This window comes from Canis aureus, chromosome 29 (genome assembly GCF_053574225.1).
Source record: "Canis aureus isolate CA01 chromosome 29, VMU_Caureus_v.1.0, whole genome shotgun sequence".
Lineage (NCBI taxonomy): Eukaryota > Metazoa > Chordata > Mammalia > Carnivora > Canidae > Canis > Canis aureus.
Genome location: NC_135639.1, coordinates 34,551,801 through 34,570,608, shown reverse-complemented (window position 1 = coordinate 34,570,608; position 18,808 = coordinate 34,551,801). Strand labels below are relative to the sequence as shown.

Here is an 18,808-nt window from a genome sequence, read left to right as displayed (position 1 = left end):
GGTTAATTTTGTTATTTATGTACCTTACCTTCCAGACCGTTTTCTACTTAGATACAAAGACATCTATATATTTTGGATTTTTTAAAAACATAATGAGTCTATTCTGTAACATACATTTTCACCAACAATATATCTTGGACTTCTTCCTATGCCTGCTCATGTAGATCTGCCTTGGCTATTTAATAGCTGCAGTGTTCTATGGTATTGGATATACCAGGTCCTACTGACCCAATCCATTTTGGTTGTTTCCTTTCCACACATTTGTGCAACCATATCTTGAGTCTACCAGTGGTTACCAGGATGCACTCTGGAATTTAAACTGCCTAGGTTGAAAATATCAGTTGCAACTCCACCATTTTGTAACCTTGGTCAAGTTGCCAAATTCTTTTGTGCCTCAATTTCCCCAGCTGTAAGATTGGAATCATAACAGATCTTGCATCATAGGGTGTATTGTAAGAATTAAATAACACAGAATATATAAACTGCTTAGCTCATTACTTGGCACACCTAAATACTCATTAAGTATTGGCTCCTAATTTTTTATTATCAATAAAATTAATAAACAGTCCTTATTATTATAGTTATCATCACTTTTCAAGAAAGCAAAAATAGGGAAAATTGAGAAAGTTGTAATTAGTTAGGAAAATTCTATCATTACTGCGTCAAGACAGGTCAGTTAATGGAAGTACATTTTCATATGTGAAAAATTTTATTCGGGTCCCGGCAGAGTCGCCAAAAAAAAAAAAAAAGAAAGAAAGAAAAATTTTACATTAAACTATTTATATGAGAAAATCCAAATAATATGTATTTTAAATAAAAATGAACAGGCTTTCTGAGGCCCAAAAGGAAAAAAAATTACTGGTAATTAGAAAAATCAATCCATTAGCTGAACGTTTTAATAGTTTCCTTTGTTCTTTTATCCTAATGTGTTACCTGGCCTTAAGCAGAGCTGGAGGGAGGGCAGAGCCATGAGGGTTTCTAGCAGAGCCTCCACTTAGTACCTCATAGAGACTAGCGGCACCTGAGGGCAGGGCTTGGATCATGGTCATTTTAATATTATTATGTGATCATTATTTAATATTATGAATATCTTCTCACTAGGGATTCTGTACTTCTTTTATAGGTTGGGAAACTATAAGGAAGCTTATAGCTTGGGAAACTTTTATAACTTGGAAATTGAGGCTCAGAGACCATATCATACAGGATTTCTGGATCACATCCTTCAGAAACCAAGGCTGGCCGACTGAATGGAAGGGGATTTTTAGGCAGGGGTGTTAGGAGCTCACAAAGTGGGAGGGTGGCTAGAGAGCCTACATCAGAAGCAGACAGGATCCTGCCAGTAACAAGGGACAGAGGCAAGAACCAAGTCTAAGAGCAGAAAGGTCTGGTCTGGGCTCTGCCAAGCTTTTCAACACTCAACTCAGATTCTAATTCCAGAATCTGGAACTGTCTGACTGCCAAATGCTTGAGAATGGGTACTTAGGCCAGCAGCTTCAGCATCACTTGGGAGCTTGTTAGAACTGCAGAATCTCAGTCCCTACCCTGAATTTCCTGCATCAAGATCTATATTTCAACAGTCTTCCCAGGTCTGTGTATGCCACAATTTGGGAAGCACTGGGCAGAGCCCCTAAAGAACATTTAATCTCTGACTGACTTCCCCATTGGCAGGGCATGATTTCGCCACAGGAAACTTGAAGTGCTGCTCACAGAAGGATAAGGAATGGACCCTAGGAGATCCACAAAAGGCATCCCTGGAATTCCAGCACAAGCTGGTCTCCAAGGACTGATGCGTCCTCTCCATTCTCAGGACATGTGGACAGATAACTCTTGGTGGCAGTGGATCAGGGTTTTTTTTATTCTACCTTGGCTTTCTTGGGGGGCTGCTGACATCTGAGAAATCTGAGCGAGGCCTCTGCTCTAACACCCTTGATCTTTATCAGTTTATACTGATAAATGTTAAAACCTTTGCCTCACTCTTAAACACAACTTTTTGGACAAAGATGGACTGGTAAACCAGTAGCTGCATTCTCCTTTTCTAAGTGGTGCCTCTTTCACAAGGAGCAGCTATAGAATTCTTGCTATATTAAGGGAATGATGAGGATTAAAGTTTTGTGAGGCCTTGAATCCAGGTGCCCAGGGAAAAAGCAAGCACCGAGCTTTGCCTGCACAAAGGCTCTGAACAGTAAAAGCAAGATCTGAATATTGGAATGGCAAAGAATACCAGTTTCACACGCCTTCATCTGGAGCTGCCTTAACAAGGGGCTTTTACAGGGGAGGCCATCTTTAGAGACTCTCTCCCTCTCCTGGAGCCCTGCCCCTGTTTCCCAGCAAGACTCTTCTGCATGAACAGAGCATACTCACCATGGTCTGTCAGGAGTAGGGCATGTGGGCCACTATCCTTGGTCCTGAACCAACATTATAAATTGCAGCCGTAATTCATAGCTGCAAATCTGAATCAATAAGGGAAGCTTGATAAATGTACTGATTGCAAAGCCTTATCCCCAGATGTTCTGATTCAGTAAGTCTCTGCATCAAACAAAACAAAACAACAAGAACACAGGTGAGTCTGCTAGCCCATGGATTACAGCTTGGAAATCACTTTCCTAAGGTAGGCTTATTGCTTCTAAGCTTATACAGTGAGGCATCTATTGTTCTTTTTCCTGTTAGCTTCATTTCCCAATATTCTAAAAATGTATCCTGGTTCTTTTTTTAAAAAGATTTTATTTATTTATTTATTCATGAGAGACAGAGAGAGAGAAAGGCAGAGACATAGGCAGAGGGAGAAGCAGGCTCCATGCAGGGAGTCCAATGCGGGACTCGATCCTAGAGTCCAGGATCACACCCTGAGCCAAAGGCAGACACTTAACCACTGAGCCATCCAGGCATCCCTGTATCCTGGTTCTTATTAGGAGATCCATTCCTCTTAATTCTCAGGTTTGGGCAAGGCTGGCCCAGCTCTAGGGAGTCTAACTTATCTCACCTTCCTGACCACAGTTACTGACTATAAGATGGCCCAGTCTGTAAGATGGCCCAGTGCAAGCCAAGGATGGAATTGGGAGGTGTGAGATAAAGCCTTTCATTTTAATGGGGCCAACCCAAAGGCAGTATAGCTGAGAGATAGAGAGAGGCCAGGCTCAAAGGACCTTGTTTGAGCCTCTGAATCAAGTGGCTTTGAAGTCAGAAATTCCCTTGGACTTTTCAGATAGTCAAGTCAGTTCTTGCTTAAACCAGTTAGGGTTGGGTTTCTGTTACTTGCAACCAAATCTCACTACTTTTCTTGGGGCTCTGGGGACTCTTATGCATCCTCTACTAAGAATTCTTTTCTACAAATTCTGAACCAAGCAAGAGAAGCAGCAGCATGGAGAAGAGCTGGAGCCAGAGTACGAACAAGGAAAAGAAGCTGAGAGGTTGCCAAGGAGGGAGGAATATCTCTAGTTTGGACACTGTTTTCAAATAATCAGCTAACAAGGATGAAGCCTCAACCAACCATAGCCTAAAGATCTTTTGATTAAAGAAGAGTCAAAAGTATGGGTGGGGGGAAGGGAAACAGGCATTCAGATCCAGGAAATAGAGAGATCCCCCCCTAAAATCAATAAAAACCGTTCAACACCTCGACATTTAATTGTGAAGCTTGCAAATTCCAAAGATAAGGAGAAGATCCTTAAAGCAGCAAGAGACAAGAAATCCCTGACTTTTATGGGGAGGAGTATTAGGGTAACAGCAGACCTCTCCACAGAGACCTGGCAGGCCAGAAAGGGCTGGCAGGATATATTCAGGGTCCTAAATGAGAAGAACATGCAACCAAGAATACTTTATCCAGCAAGGCTCTCATTCAAAATGGAAGGAGAGATAAAGAGCTTCCAAGACAGGCAGCAACTGAAAGAATATGTGACCTCCAAACCAGCTCTGCAAGAAATTTTAAGGGGGCCTCTTAAAATTCCCCTTTAAGAAGAAGTTCAGTGGAACAGTCCACAAAAACAAAGACTGAATAGATATCATGATGACACTAAACTCATATCTCTCAATAGTAACTCTGAATGTGAACGGGCTTAATGACCCCATCAAAAGGCGCAGGGTTTCAGACTGGATAAAAAAGCAGGACCCATCTACAAGAGACTCATTTTAGACAGAAGGACACCTACAGCCTGAAAATAAAAGGTTGGAGAACCATTTACCATTCGAATGGTCCTCAAAAGAAAGCAGGGGTAGCCATCCTTATATCAGATAAACTAAAATTTACCCCAAAGACTGTAGTGAGAGATGAAGAGGGACACTATATCATACTTAAAGGATCTATTCAACAAGAGGACTTAACAATCCTCAATATATATGCTCCGAATGTGGGAGCTGCCAAATATATAAATCAATTATTAACCAAAGTGAAGAAATACTTAGATAATAATACACTTATACTTGGTGACTTCAATCTAGCTCTTTCTATACTCGATAGGTCTTCTAAGCAAAACATCTCCAAAGAAACGAGAGCTTTAAATGATACACTGGACCAGATGGATTTCACAGATATCTACAGAACTTTACATCCAAACTCAACTGAATACACATTCTTCTCAAGCGCACATGGAACTTTCTCCAGAATAGACCACATATTGGGTCACAAATCGGGTCTGAACCGATACCAAAAGATTGGGATTGTCCCCTGCATATTCTCGGACCATAATGCCTTGAAATTAGAACTAAATCACAACAAGAAGTTTGGAAGGACCTCAAACACATGGAGGTTAAGGACCATCCTGCTAAAAGATAAAAGGGTCAACCAGGAAATTAAGGAAGAATTAAAAAGATTCATGGAAACTAATGAGAATGAAGATACAACCGTTCAAAATCTTTGGGATGCAGCAAAAGCAGTCCTAAGGGGGAAATACATCGCAATACAAGCATCCATTCAAAAACTGGAAAGAACTCAAATACAAAAGCTAACCTTACACATAAAGGAGCTAGAGAAAAAACAGCAAATAGATCCTACACCCAAGAGAAGAAGGGAGTTAATAAAGATTCGAGCAGAACTCAACGAAATCGAGACCAGAAGAACTGTGGAACAGATCAACAGAACCAGGAGTTGGTTCTTTGAAAGAATTAATAAGATAGATAAACCATTAGCCAGCCTTATTAAAAAGAAGAGAGAGAAGACTCAAATTAATAAAATCATGAATGAGAAAGGAGAGATCACTACCAACACCAAGGAAATACAAACGATTTTAAAAACATATTATGAACAGCTATACGCCAATAAATTAGGCAATCTAGAAGAAATGGACGCATTCCTGGAAAGCCACAAACTACCAAAACTGGAACAGGAAGAAATAGAAAACCTGAACAGGCCAATAACCAGGGAGGAAATTGAAGCAGTCATCAGAAACCTCCCAAGACACAAGAGTCCAGGGCCAGATGGCTTCCCAGGAGAATTTTATCAAACGTTTAAAGAAGAAATCATACCTATTCTCCTAAAGCTGTTTGGAAAGATAGAAAGAGATGGAGTACTTCCAAATTCGTTCTATGAAGCCAGCATCACCTTAATTCCAAAGCCAGACAAAGACCCCGCCAAAAAGGAGAATTACAGACCAATATCCCTGATGAACATGGATGCAAAAATTCTCAACAAGATACTGGCCAATAGGATCCAACAGTACATTAAGAAAATTATTCACCATGACCAAGTAGGATTTATCCCTGGGACACAAGGCTGGTTCAACACCCGTAAAACAATCAATGTGATTCATCATATCAGCAAGAGAAAAACCAAGAACCATATGATCCTCTCATTGGATGCAGAGAAAGCATTTGACAAAATACAGCATCCATTCCTGATCAAAACTCTTCAGAGTGTAGGGATAGAGGGAACATTCCTCGACATCTTAAAAGCCATCTATGAAAAGCCCACAGCAAATATCATTCTCAATGGGGAAGCACTGGGAGCCTTTCCCCTAAGATCAGGAACAAGACAGGGATGTCCACTCTCACCACTGCTATTCAACATAGTACTGGAAGTCCTAGCCTCAGCAATCAGGCAACAAAAAGACATTAAAGGCATTCAAATTGGCAAAGAAGAAGTCAAACTCTCCCTCTTCGCCGATGACATGATACTCTACATAGAAAACCCAAAAGTCTCCACCCCAAGATTGCTAGAACTCATACAGCAATTCGGTAGCGTGGCAGGATACAAAATCAATGCCCAGAAGTCAGTGGCATTTCTATACACAAACAATGAGACTGAAGAAAGAGAAATTAAGGAGTCAATCCCATTTACAATTGCACCCAAAAGCATAAGATACCTAGGAATAAACCTCACCAAAGATGTAAAGGATCTATACCCTCAAAACTATAGAACACTTCTGAAAGAAATTGAGGAAGACACAAAGAGATGGAAAAATATTCCATGCTCATGGATTGGCAGAATTAATATTGTGAAAATGTCAATGTTACCCAGGGCAATATACACGTTTAATGCAATCCCTATCAAAATACCATGGACTTTCTTCAGAGAGTTAGAACAAATTATTTTAAGATTTGTGTGGAATCAGAAAAGACCCCGAATAGCCAGGGGAATTTTAAAAAAGAAAACCATATCTGGGGGCATCACAATGCCAGATTTCAGGTTGTACTACAAAGCTGTGGTCATCAAGACAGTGTGGTACTGGCACAAAAACAGACACATAGATCAGTGGAACAGAATAGAGAATCCAGAAGTGGACCCTGAACTTTATGGGCAACTAATATTCGATAAAGGAGGAAAGACTATGCATTGGAAGAAAGACAGTCTCTTCAATAAATGGTGCTGGGAAAATTGGACATCCACATGCAGAAGAATGAAACTAGACCACTCTCTTTCACCATACACAAAGATAAACTCAAAATGGATGAAAGATCTAAATGTGAGACAAGATTCCATCAAAATCCTAGAGAAGAACACAGGCAACACCCTTTTTGAACTCGGCCATAGTAACTTCTTGCAAGATACATCCACGAAGGCAAAAGAAACAAAAGCAAAAATGAACTATTGGGACTTCATCAAGATAAGAAGCTTTTGCACAGCAAAGGATACAGTCAACAAAACTCAAAGACAACCTACAGAATGGGAGAAGATATTTGCAAATGACATATCAGATAAAGGGCTAGTTTCCAAGATCTATAAAGAACTTATTAAACTCAACACCAAAGAAACAAACAATCCAATCATGAAATGGGCAAAAGACATGAACAGAAATCTCACAGAGGAAGACATAGACATGGCCAACATGCATATGAGAAAATGCTCTGCATCACTTGCCATCAGGGAAATACAAATCAAAACTACAATGAGATACCACCTCACACCAGTGAGAATGGGGAAAATTAACAAGGCAGGAAACAACAAATGTTGGAGAGGATGCGGAGAAAAGGGAACCCTCTTACACTGTTGGTGGGAATGTGAACTGGTGCAGCCACTCTGGAAAACTGTGTGGAGGTTCCTCAAACAGTTAAAAATATACCTGCCCTACGACCCAGCAATTGCACTGTTGGGGATTTACCCCAAAGATACAAATGCAATGAAACGCCGGGACACCTGCACCCCGATGTTTCTAGCAGCAATGGCCACGATAGCCAAACTGTGGAAGGAGCCTCGGTGTCCAACGAAAGATGAATGGATAAAGAAGATGTGGTTTATGTATACAATGGAATATTACTCAGCTATTAGAAATGACAAATACCCACCATTTGCTTCAACGTGGATGGAACTGGAGGGTATTATGCTGAGTGAAGTAAGTCAGTCGGAGAAGGACAAACATTATATGTTCTCATTCATTTGGGGAATATAAATAATACTGAAAGGGAAAATAAGGGAAGGGAGAAGAAATGTGTGGGAAATATCAGAAAGGGAGACAGAACGTAAAGACTGCTAACTCTGGGAAACGAACTAGGGGTGGTAGAAGGGGAGGAGGGCGGGGGGTGGGAGTGAATGGGTGACGGGCACTGGGTGTTATTCTGTATGTTAGTAAATTGAACACCAATAAAAAAAAAAAAAAAAAGTATGGGTGGGGGGATCCCTGGGTGGCTCAGCGGTTTAGCGCCTACCTTTGGCCCAGGGTGCTATCCTGAAGTCCTGGGCCGAGTCCCACGTCGGACTCCCAGCATGGAGCCTGCTTCTCCCTCCTCCTGTGTCTCTGCCTCTCTCTCTCTCTCTCTCTGTCTATAATCAATCAATCAATCAATCAATCTTTAAAAAAAAAGTATGGGTGGGTCCAGGGGATCAAGCAGGATCAATATTGATACACCACCAGCAGAAATGTTGTCCAAGTTTCCTAGATGGTCACCAAAGTGTTAATAGATTTCCTTTGTTTTTATTTTCTATCTGAAAAATACTTTTATACTGTCCCTGATATTTTTTTTAAGTTATGCTACATGGTTTCCATGGTTGATTTCACTGCAGCTTTTTGTCTAACATTTACAATGTTTGTCCTCTCTGAGGAGCTGGGGCAGTGTGAACCCCTCCATCAGCACACTGAGCTCAATTTGCTCCCTCCTATGGCACTGCAGGGTAGTGAATGTGTATGATATTTACACTCCCAGGAGTATTAGATCCATAACAAAAAATACTGAAAGATCAAAAGGACTTCAGGACCAGAGGTAAAAACACCCAGTGGTATAATTCCAGAGCATCATTTCTCCAAGTAGAAGGTACATATGGGAGTGGGGAAACATGACAAAACACCTGTCCACACTTTCCATGTGGTTTTGAGAGTATCCCTGTCTGGCTAGGGTAGGAAAAATGTTCCAATTAGTGGATGTTGAAGTGGGTTAATGTTTGCATTATGGGAGAAGGGAGAATTGCTGGGCAGAGGTTTTGGGACAGAGGTAATTAAACAAGAAGCAAGGGCCCAGATGAGAGACCTCTAGGGAGATCTGAAAAACCAGGGTGAAATATAAAAGAAAGCTACTTTAGGCATGCAAGATCAGATTGCAGGACAAACGGATCTAGGCACCTGGGGCTGGTCATTAGAAATGGCTTGAAAGCCAGTGAGTCTAAACAGGAAAGTGTTAAGGCAAAGTTACAGTGTGTGAATGACTCTCAAGAGATGTGCAACTTTTAACAAATTCTGAGGATTAGATGCCTCTGAGCTATATGCAAAGCCCAAGAAAATAATTTGTCAGAAACAAAGGTTTCTCCTCTAATGTGGTACAGTCACTAGGTGACGAAAACCTTTATTATACTGACCTTTTAAGATGTTGTAGCTATATGTCTGGAGCAGAGAGGGAGACACAGTGAATTCTGGGGGCTGCTTTTTTGTCTGATTCTTGGGAAGTTGTTATAAGAGAGCTTGTCTCTGATTATTTGTTAAATTATACATTGGTATTATTTGGACTTTTCCATATATTTCAAAATGAAACAGTAAAAAAAATTATTCAAGTGCTAAGAGAAATATTATGAGTCACTGAGAGAGATTGAGGATTGGTAAAGATGGAGCATCCTCTGTGGGGGGGATGTTATTACATGCCTATTAGAAACAATGCCTGAAAAGTTTTTGAATGGGAAAATATTAATGATATGGTATTAAGTAAGTAAGGAGGCTATATATATACATATGTAGGTATAATAGTATCTATAAAAATATAAAGTGTATGTGTGCATAGGAGAAAGGTTAGAAACAGATGTGCTATCACCACAGCATTTACCCCTATTCCCTAAAATCAGGAAAGGTTGTTTTGGTAGGGTACTGTTTTTGGTAGGGTACTGATATTGTTCTGGCACAATAAACACAGTGTAATAGTTAAGAGCATATTTAAAGCTTTTGTCCCACTAATTAGTTGGGTCCCTTGGAAGAACTGCTTAACATCTATTAGCTGCTATAATAATGCTGTTGGGGAAATGGGTTCTGGGCAAAATGTATAGATAGTCTCCTTAAAACCTCCCTATCCTGCCACCAGGGCTTAGGGAGATCTGATTTATTAGGTCCACTCTGGCCCAATGTGGAAGAGGTTTTCACAATCTGAACCCTTTTCCTTACTTCGTATGAAGCTGGAGATGATTGTGAAGGACGCAGACCCCCCTTGGGACTGTGATTTGCTGCTCTCATATCTTTTTTGTTTGTTTTGTAATGATGTTATTTGATCCTATGGGGTGAATTGGGGCTCATGCCCTGCCCTGGGACATTACAATATACCTCCCTGGAGCCTGCCTACCCAAGCTCCCTGTCCCACAGACATCACAGTTGGTTGGCAGGGACCAAATTCCATTGACTCTGCTCCTACTTAGAGAGATGAGCTTTGGCAATACTAGAAACGAAAACATTTCTCTTGCCAGATTACCAGTATAGAAATATTTTAGACCTCTCAAATCTTCAAAACCAATTCTTTTTTCTCTCTGAACCTTGATAATTAATATGATCCATGATTGTCTTTTGAAAGTAAAGAACATTTATGATGAGATTTAGCAGAGGATAAATGCCTTTCATGTTTCCTCATTCTATCCTAGAGTACAGAAACACAATCAGAACTTTTTTTTAAGATTTTATTTATTTATATGACACAGAGAGAGAGAGAGCACAAGCAGGGGAGCAGCAGGCAGAGGGAGAGAGAGAAGCAAGCTCCTTGCCAAGTAGGGAGCCTAATGTGGGGCTCAATCCCAGGGTCCTGGGATCATGCCCCGAGCCAAAGGAAGAGAAGATCATGCCCCTGAGCCACCCAGGCGCCCCACGATCAGAACTTTAAAAGTATTCTAAAATGCCACTCTTGAAAGTTGTTTTGGAGATTTGCTGAGAACACAGCAGCAGTCTGGGACTCAGGTTCTAGTTCTGTAGCCAACCATCTGTGGAATTCAGGACATACTCAAGATCTGGCTTTCCACTTTAGAATGAGTTTGTTCTAGTCCACAATCTTCTAGATATAAGAGATCAAGGCCATACCAGGTAAACTGTGCATGTGCAGATCCTGAGTGAGCAGGTGGAGAGAGAACCTACAGAAGCCAAGCACAGAAAATGAGGGAAAACGGGCTGCATGGGAAGTTTCTGTCTGTCTCTCTTAGGGGGCAGTATGAGTGTATCTCTTGGATGGTTTCTGCTTCTCACTGGGTTTTTCCATTCTTTTCTCTCTGAGCCCCTCATCTTCCAGTTTGAGTGCCCAACAACTATAATGCTTTCAGTCTCTTAAATCAATGCCAGAACAGGACCTTTGATTGATCCTTTTGTATTCATCAGGGCAGTGCTCGTTTCAGCAGCACATATACTAAAAATGTGTTTATCAGGACAAGGATATAATAAGTTATAAGATATTAGCTGGTCTTTGAAAATAGCTGTTTGAGTAAAGTATCCATCTCTGGTCTAGTGGACTGTGGTTGGGGTAGGTGGGTACAGATCTGTCCTTGATGAGGCTTTGTTGGCACAGGCAACTAATTCTATCTTGTGCTGAAATAATGTAAGCATCATCTAACAAGGATCATATGACATCATTGTGAATCTGCTTTCAAGTGTAGGGGCGCATGGGGTGGCTCAGGTGCTTGAGTGCCCAACTTTTAGTTTTGGCTCAGGTCATGATCTCAGAGATCAAGTCCCACATGAGGCTCTGCACTCAGCATGGAGTCTGCTTGAGATTTTCTCCCTCACCCCTCTCCCAGCTCATGCTCACTCTCTCATTCTCATTCTCTCTGTAATAAATAAATAAATCTTAAAAAACAAAAAGAAATTGTTGGGGCACCTGGGTGGCTCAGTTGGCTAAGTGTCTGCCTTTAGCTCAGGTCATAATTTCAGGGTCCTGGGATCAAAATCCACATAGGGCTCACTGGTCAGCAGGGAGTCTGCTTCTCCCTCTCCCTCTCCCTCTGTGTTCTCTCTCAAAATAAAAATAAAATCTTTATTTTTAAAGATTTTACTTATTTATTCATGAGAGACACACGGAGAGAGAGAGAGAGAGAGGCAGAGACACAGGCAGATGGAGAAGCAGGCTCCATCAGGGAGCCCAATGTGGGACTCGATCCCGGGTCTCCAGGATTAGGCCCTGGGCTGAAGGCGGCATTAAACCCCTGAGCCACCTGGGCTGCCCAAAATAAAATCTTTTTAAAAGAAGAAATTGTCAAGGTAAACTTAAGATATTCTAATTATTATTCAAAATTATTAGAGGACTTCAAATAAAACAAAGAATGAGTCAGGGGATGACTTGAAGGAGCTCCCAATAGCCAAATCTGGTATACTTTGAGCAATGAAGTTAATAATAATGGTGGTGGATTATTGCTCACAATAAAATAAGTATAAGTACTTGGCGGTATAGTTGGATAAACTTAAAAATGCAGGAAAAGTGAAAGTTTTTCTTACAGTAGAATTCCAATTTAAAAATGTACAAGGGTTGATTGAAATAGAAAATCACCACTTGGCAAATACTATGGTAATAACATTGCAAGCAGGAATTATCAGTGGATGCTAAAATTTGTGGGTACATATATGATAGAAATAGGATAGTTACATAATCTCAAAGTATCTCTCCACAAAATACTTATTAGTTGCCAAGGGGAAAGTAGTAACTTTACAGTGGAGAAATCTGGCAGATACCACTTAACAGTTCAAAGTTAACATCCTGATATGATGCAATGAGAAGGAAACAAATTAACTTCTGTGGTAACCATGAGGAAACATCAAATAAATTCAAATTGAGGGATACTCTATAAATCATTACACAATGCTTTTCAAAAGTGTCAAGGTCATGAAAGACAAAGTCTGAAAAATTCTCCCAAACTGGAGAAAATTAGGAGACGTGAAAACTAAATGCAATGTATAATCTTGAATTTGATCCTGAGCCAGAAAAATATAATTCAAGAGATCATCAAAAATACTTGAATAAGGTCAGATTACTAATAGTGTTGTGTCAAATCTAATTTCCTGGTTTTGATCATTGTTTTGTGATTATAGATGATATTAGCATATGGATAAGCTGCAGAAAGGGTATGCAGAAATTCTTCTACTACTTATAAAATTTTCTTAAGATTTCATTTTTAAGCAATCTCTACACCCAATGTGGGGCTCAAACTCACTCCCTAAAATCAAGTGTTGCACATTCCACCAACTAGGCCAGCTAAGCCCCCCTACAATTTTATTTTTAAGCCTGAAATTATTTTATAATTCAAAAAAAAAGTTACCTTTTGTGTAAAAAGGGCATACATACACTCACATTCTTGAATCTACATAGACTATGTCTTAAAGAAAATGCAAACAATTGGTAATCTTGGTTGCTACTGGGGTGGAGAACTGGGAACCTGACAGGGTTGGAAGAAAGAGTCTTTACAGTATACATTCTTTTTTTTTTTTTGTAGTGTTTGAGATTTTAAAAATTATTATGTATGCATTATCTTTAAAATATCATTAAACTACCAAAATGAATTTGTCTTGTGAAATCTGGATTCATTTCAGCAAAGCTTAGAAGGGCAGATATGCCCTTTTCAGGACACTCACTTCTTACCCACTGTCCCTATCTCTCTAAGCTAAGAATATAAGCCAATGTGATTAGATTTCTTCCCAAACTCCTATATCCATGGAAACTAAGGAAATACAAACCAAGGGGGAGGGGAGCAAAGAATATTTATTTGCAATTATTTGAAATGCTTTGGGTGACTATTCAATTTCTGTTTATGTTCCATGAAGACTTATAAAATGCTGAATGTATAACTTAATTCTGCATTAAAAAGCATGAATTTTACTAACTAAAATCAAGTAAAAAGCCCCCTTTAGTGTTAGGCAACATCTGGATAACTAGGACCAATATAAAATGTAGTCTTTTTGCACTTTAAAATCTTGCTTGTGGAAGTAAAACCTTTTTGAGAGAAGTTTGACCACAGGTATTAAAAACTTAAAAATATACAGAAAGGAGATTTCCAGCTATGAGAGTAGGAAGAAGTAGGCAAATCTTCCCTCCCAAAACACAAGAATAAAACTGGACAAAAACTATCAAAATCAAACCGTGCCAAGGCTCTAGATACCATCCAAAGGAAAACAGTAAATTGAGAGATATTTATCCCTAGAGAACCGCTGGAACTTTGTGTAAGAATAACAGGAGTCTGCAGCCTTCTAGCCTAGGACTGTTTCCATCCCCTTACCCAGCTTGGCAGGTGCAGTCATTTTACCAGGGCAAGACGGTTTGGCTACAAGTAGGGGCAAACTGGAGTTGGTAGGGAGAGCAAAAAGTCCATGCCTGATAACTCTGTCAGTGAAAGTAGCAAGCTCAGTAGAACATGAACCTAGAAAATCTGCAGCCCTACAGCCTACAGCTGTGGTCCCAGGTTGGGGGTGGTGGTGCTGGATCAGCCAGAAATTTCACAGGAAGACCTTGGAAGTGATAGAGCAATAAAAGGCCTAAATAAGATCTTTACATCTCTCTGGCTAGCTGGGAAGGATGAAAGTGTTATGACCTCAAGGTGGTTAAACACAACATCTCCCTGAATCAAAGGCTAACTACTAAGCTACATAGACACAGGCATTCCCTGAGGAAGTCAGGCTAACACTAAGAATTAAAACACCCCCAGTTATGGCAAATAAAAATGTCTCCATATTTTTAAATGTCCTGGTTGAGGGAGGAAATCACCCTTAGCTGGGGACCACTGTCCTAGAGCAATCACCAAGAAAATAATCCAAATAAATATTTTTTAAAAACAGAAAAAATGTCAACAGAAGAATTAAGATGATATGATACACTAAAAATATTTGTTTAATACAAAAGTCAGAAAATGAGAAAGATATAGTACATACAAAAAGCAAATAGTGAGGCCAGCCTGGGTGGCTCGGGATCGAGTCCCACGTCGGGTTCCCTGCATGGAGCCTGCTTCTCCCACTGCCTGTGTCTCTGCCTCTCTCTCTGTGTCTCTCATGAATAAATAAATACAATTTAAAAAACCAAATAGTGAAGTGGCTGATTATAAATTCAACTATATTAACAATTACATTAAATATGAATAGACTAAATACCCCAATCAAAAGACAGGAGTTCTCAGATTGGATTTCTTTTTTTTTTTTTTTTAAGTTTTATTTATTTATGATAGTCACACACTTCGGGGTGTGTGAGAGAGGCAGAGAGCCTGACGTGGGATTCGATCCCTAGTTTCTAGGATCACACCCTGGGCCAAAGGCAGGCACTAAACCGCTGCACCACCCAGGGATCCCTCAGATTGGATTTCTAAAAAGCAAGATCAATTACACACTCCATAGAAGAGACACATTAATAAAAAAAAAGAAGAAGAAGAAGAAGAAGAAGAAGAGACACATTACAGTTTTAAAGACACAAATAATTTGGAAGCAAAAAGATGGAAAAATATATACCATGCAAACAGTATCTAAAAGAGAACTGGAACAACTATATTAATACAAAACAAAATGAACTTTAAGAAATAATACCAGAAACAAAGGGAGACGTGTCATAATAAAAAGGTCACTACATGAAGAAGATATAATGATTGTAACTGTTTATGCACCTAATAACAGAGACTCAAAATACGTGAAAAAAAAACCTGACAATTGAAATGAGGAGAACAACTAGATAGGACATCAGGTAAGGATATACGTACAGCACATTCCAACTTGATCTGACAATTATAGAATACTCCACCCAATGACAGCAGAATATACAATCTTTTTAAGCTCAGAACATTCTCCAAGAGAAAAACAACAGGATAAAAAAGGTAAGTCTCAATAAATATGAAAGGATTGGAATCACAGGAAATACGTTTTTTGACCACAATGGAATGAAGTTTAAAAAAACAGAAAGCAAAAACTGTAGAAAATTTAGGACTTCCACAAATATTTGAAAATTAAACAATGAATTATTAAATAAGTCACAAGGGAAACATTTCCTAAAAGGGTCGCTATATCTGTATCAGTTTCCCTGACTAGTAAGCCATTGATCCAAGAGTCACACAGAGGTCTGGCCCAGCGCAGAGACTTGAGCACTTAAGTTCCCTATGAAGGGTCAGGTCTTAATATGTGAATGAAAATCCTGCAACAAGATTATGTTCTTCCTCCTATTCCCAGTAAGATTGGCTTATTAATGAGAAAACAACAACAACAAAAACCAAAAAACCAAAACCAAAACCAAAAAAAAAAAAAAAAAAAAAAAACCCAACCCTGTGAGGCACTTGGGAACCCCTCTGCTTTCCAGAGAAATCCAGGATTGTTTTTGTTCCCAAGAAGAAAGCAAGAGATGGCAGAAAAGAATATAATGTCATATTTAATAGAATGTTCCAATTCACAAGAAATAATATTCCATTAGCGCCTCGCTTTCAAAATGCCTCATATCAGAGAATGAATTATTTAAGTAGGTGTTCAAACCATACTTCAGAAGGATCCATTCATAATACATCACAATATTCTCAAACTGAGAATGTGGGTCATCATGGCATTTCCCTTGCCCTGCTTTTCACTGCAGCTACTTCCCAAAACCGATGCACTGAGTGTCAGCACTAACATGTTCTCATTTAGAGAAGGAGGCACGGGCCCCCATTAGGCACATTTGCAGAGTCAGGACATAACCATCTTTCCGACGAATCCCTTGATTAGACCCCTACAAGTCAAAGTGAACACAGGACTCCAGAGGCAGTTTGCACTTGCTCAGGGATATGGGCTTTGGAGTTGGACACACTGGGTTTGAGTCTGGCTTTTCTGCTCTGTGCCTCCAGGCAGCATTTCGGGTACCATCTTTGAGCCCATTTCCATCTCATCTGCAAAACAAGGATGAAATCTACCTTCTGGGGCTGCACTGTGGGGAGGAGAATAGGAAGATGTGTATTAAGTGCTTAGAAGAGGGCCTGGTGTATATAAATTATTAGTAAGTGCTGTGACTCCTGAGTGACAGAATTGGTATCAGGGCTTGGATTTCTGGATTCCCAGTCCAGCAGTTGGAGCTCCTGGTCTTCCCCTACTCATCCCAACCTGCTCCTCCCATTCCTCCCTCACCTCTGTTAATCTCTGCCTTTCCAGTTGTTCAGTCCCAAAATCTTGAAGTCTTTTTCTTTTACTCCCCACAGCTAATCCATCAGCAAATCCTGCTGGCTCTACTCCCAAAATACCTTCAGAACCCAACCCCATCTCACCACACCGCTGGCCCCCCGCCTGGCCTCAGCCAAATCCAAGGGGCATCATCTTTTACCTCCTGCCTGGTCTCACCGCTTTGCCTTTGCTCCTTGCAGACCAGCAACCAGAGGGCTCCAATTAAAATGTGACATCACTTTTGGCCTTAGCTCAAGGCTTTCAGAAGGAAACAGTTTGACAGTTCCAGAACCTGTGGCTGGGGTGCATCCCGAGGCAATGGTGGTTCCCTGACCCAGAAAGAATGGGAAAGACTACACGTACAGGGAGGCGGCTGGATTTGACCAAGAGGCCAAGGCCACCAGTTGTTTTCAGGGCCCTGAGAGCCCCGCTTACTTCCAGCAGCTCCAGAGGCCGGATACAGAACCACACACAGCGCAGGCTTAAAGGCCAGAGGGAGCAGGGCTTACGTTTCTCCCTAAGTTTCTGCTCCTGCAACTCTAGGACCCTCTGAAGCAGCCACCCTTGTCTCCCCAACACTAAAGATTAGAGAATGGGAAACCAGCTGCACCAGTCTCCTACGAACGACAGACCAATGTAATCAAAGCTCACAGCATTCTGTTGTGCCGAGCGGATCGGCTTCACCTGCTGCATGGGCCGCTGCTGCTTTTTTTTTTTTTTTTTTTTTTTTTAAGATTTACTTATTTGAGAGAGAGTGAGAATGAGAGAGAGAAACACGAGTGGGGTGAGGGGGGGGGAAGCTGACTCCCCACTGAGCAGGGAGCCTGACATGGGCCTTGATTCCAGGACCCCGGGATCATGACCTGAGCAGAAGGCAGCTGCAAAACCAACTGAACCACCCAGGCGCCCCACTGCTGCTTTTTTTTAAAACAGCTCTACCGAGGTGTATTTGATGTACACAAAAAGTTACACGTGTTTAATATATAATTTGAGGAGTGTGGGCATGTGGGTACACCCACAAAATCGTCACCACAATTAAGGTGATAGGCATATCATCATGTGTCCCTTTGTTTTATTTTTGTGATAAGAACTCTCAATATGGGATCTACCATCTTTTTAAAAAAATTATTTAAATTCAATTTGTCAACATAAAATATAACACCCAGTGCTCATCTCATCCTGTGCTCTCCTTAGTGCCCATCACCCAGTGACCCCATACCCACCACCCACCTCCCCTTCTGCAACCCTTTGTTTCCCAGAGTTAGGAGTCTCTCATGGTTTGTCTTCCTAATTTTTTGCCACTCAGTTTCCTGCCTTCCCTTATGGTCCCTTTCACTATTTCTTATATTTCACATTTAAGTGAGACCATATGATAATTGTCTTTTTCCGATGGACTTATTTCACTCAACATAATACCCTCCAGTTCCATCCACATCAATGTAAATGGTAGGTATTCATCTTTTTTGATGGTTGAGTAATATTCCATTGTGTATATAGACCACATCTTCTTTATTCATTCAGGGATCTACCCTCTTAAATTTTTAAGTGCCTAAAAAGAGTATTGGTGATTTTAGGCACTATACTGTATGGCACATCACTGGAACTAGTTCATCTTGCATAAGTAAACCTTTAGTACCAACTGAACAACAACTCCTCATTCTACCACCCATCTAGCCTCTGGTAACCACCATTGTACTCTCTATCAGTTTGACTATGTTTTAGGTACCTCAATAAATGGAGTCATTCAGGATTTGTCCTGTGACTGGCTTATTTTTTTAAGTAATATTTTTTTTAAGTAGGCTCCATGCCCACCATGAGCTTGAACTTATGACCCTGAGATTGAGAGTCACATGCTCTAC

The 18,808-nt window shown here is 40.5% G+C and overlaps 1 long non-coding RNA gene across 1 annotated transcript; it reads left to right on the top strand.

The window, feature by feature from the left end:
* Positions 1-742: 742 nt before the first annotated feature.
* LOC144301404 (uncharacterized) lies at positions 743-18,699 on the top strand. Its single transcript, XR_013368228.1, has 2 exons — positions 743-2,560; positions 16,988-18,699. It is a non-coding gene; the product is annotated as an uncharacterized LOC144301404 (long non-coding RNA).
* The last annotated feature ends 109 nt before the right edge of the window (positions 18,700-18,808 follow it).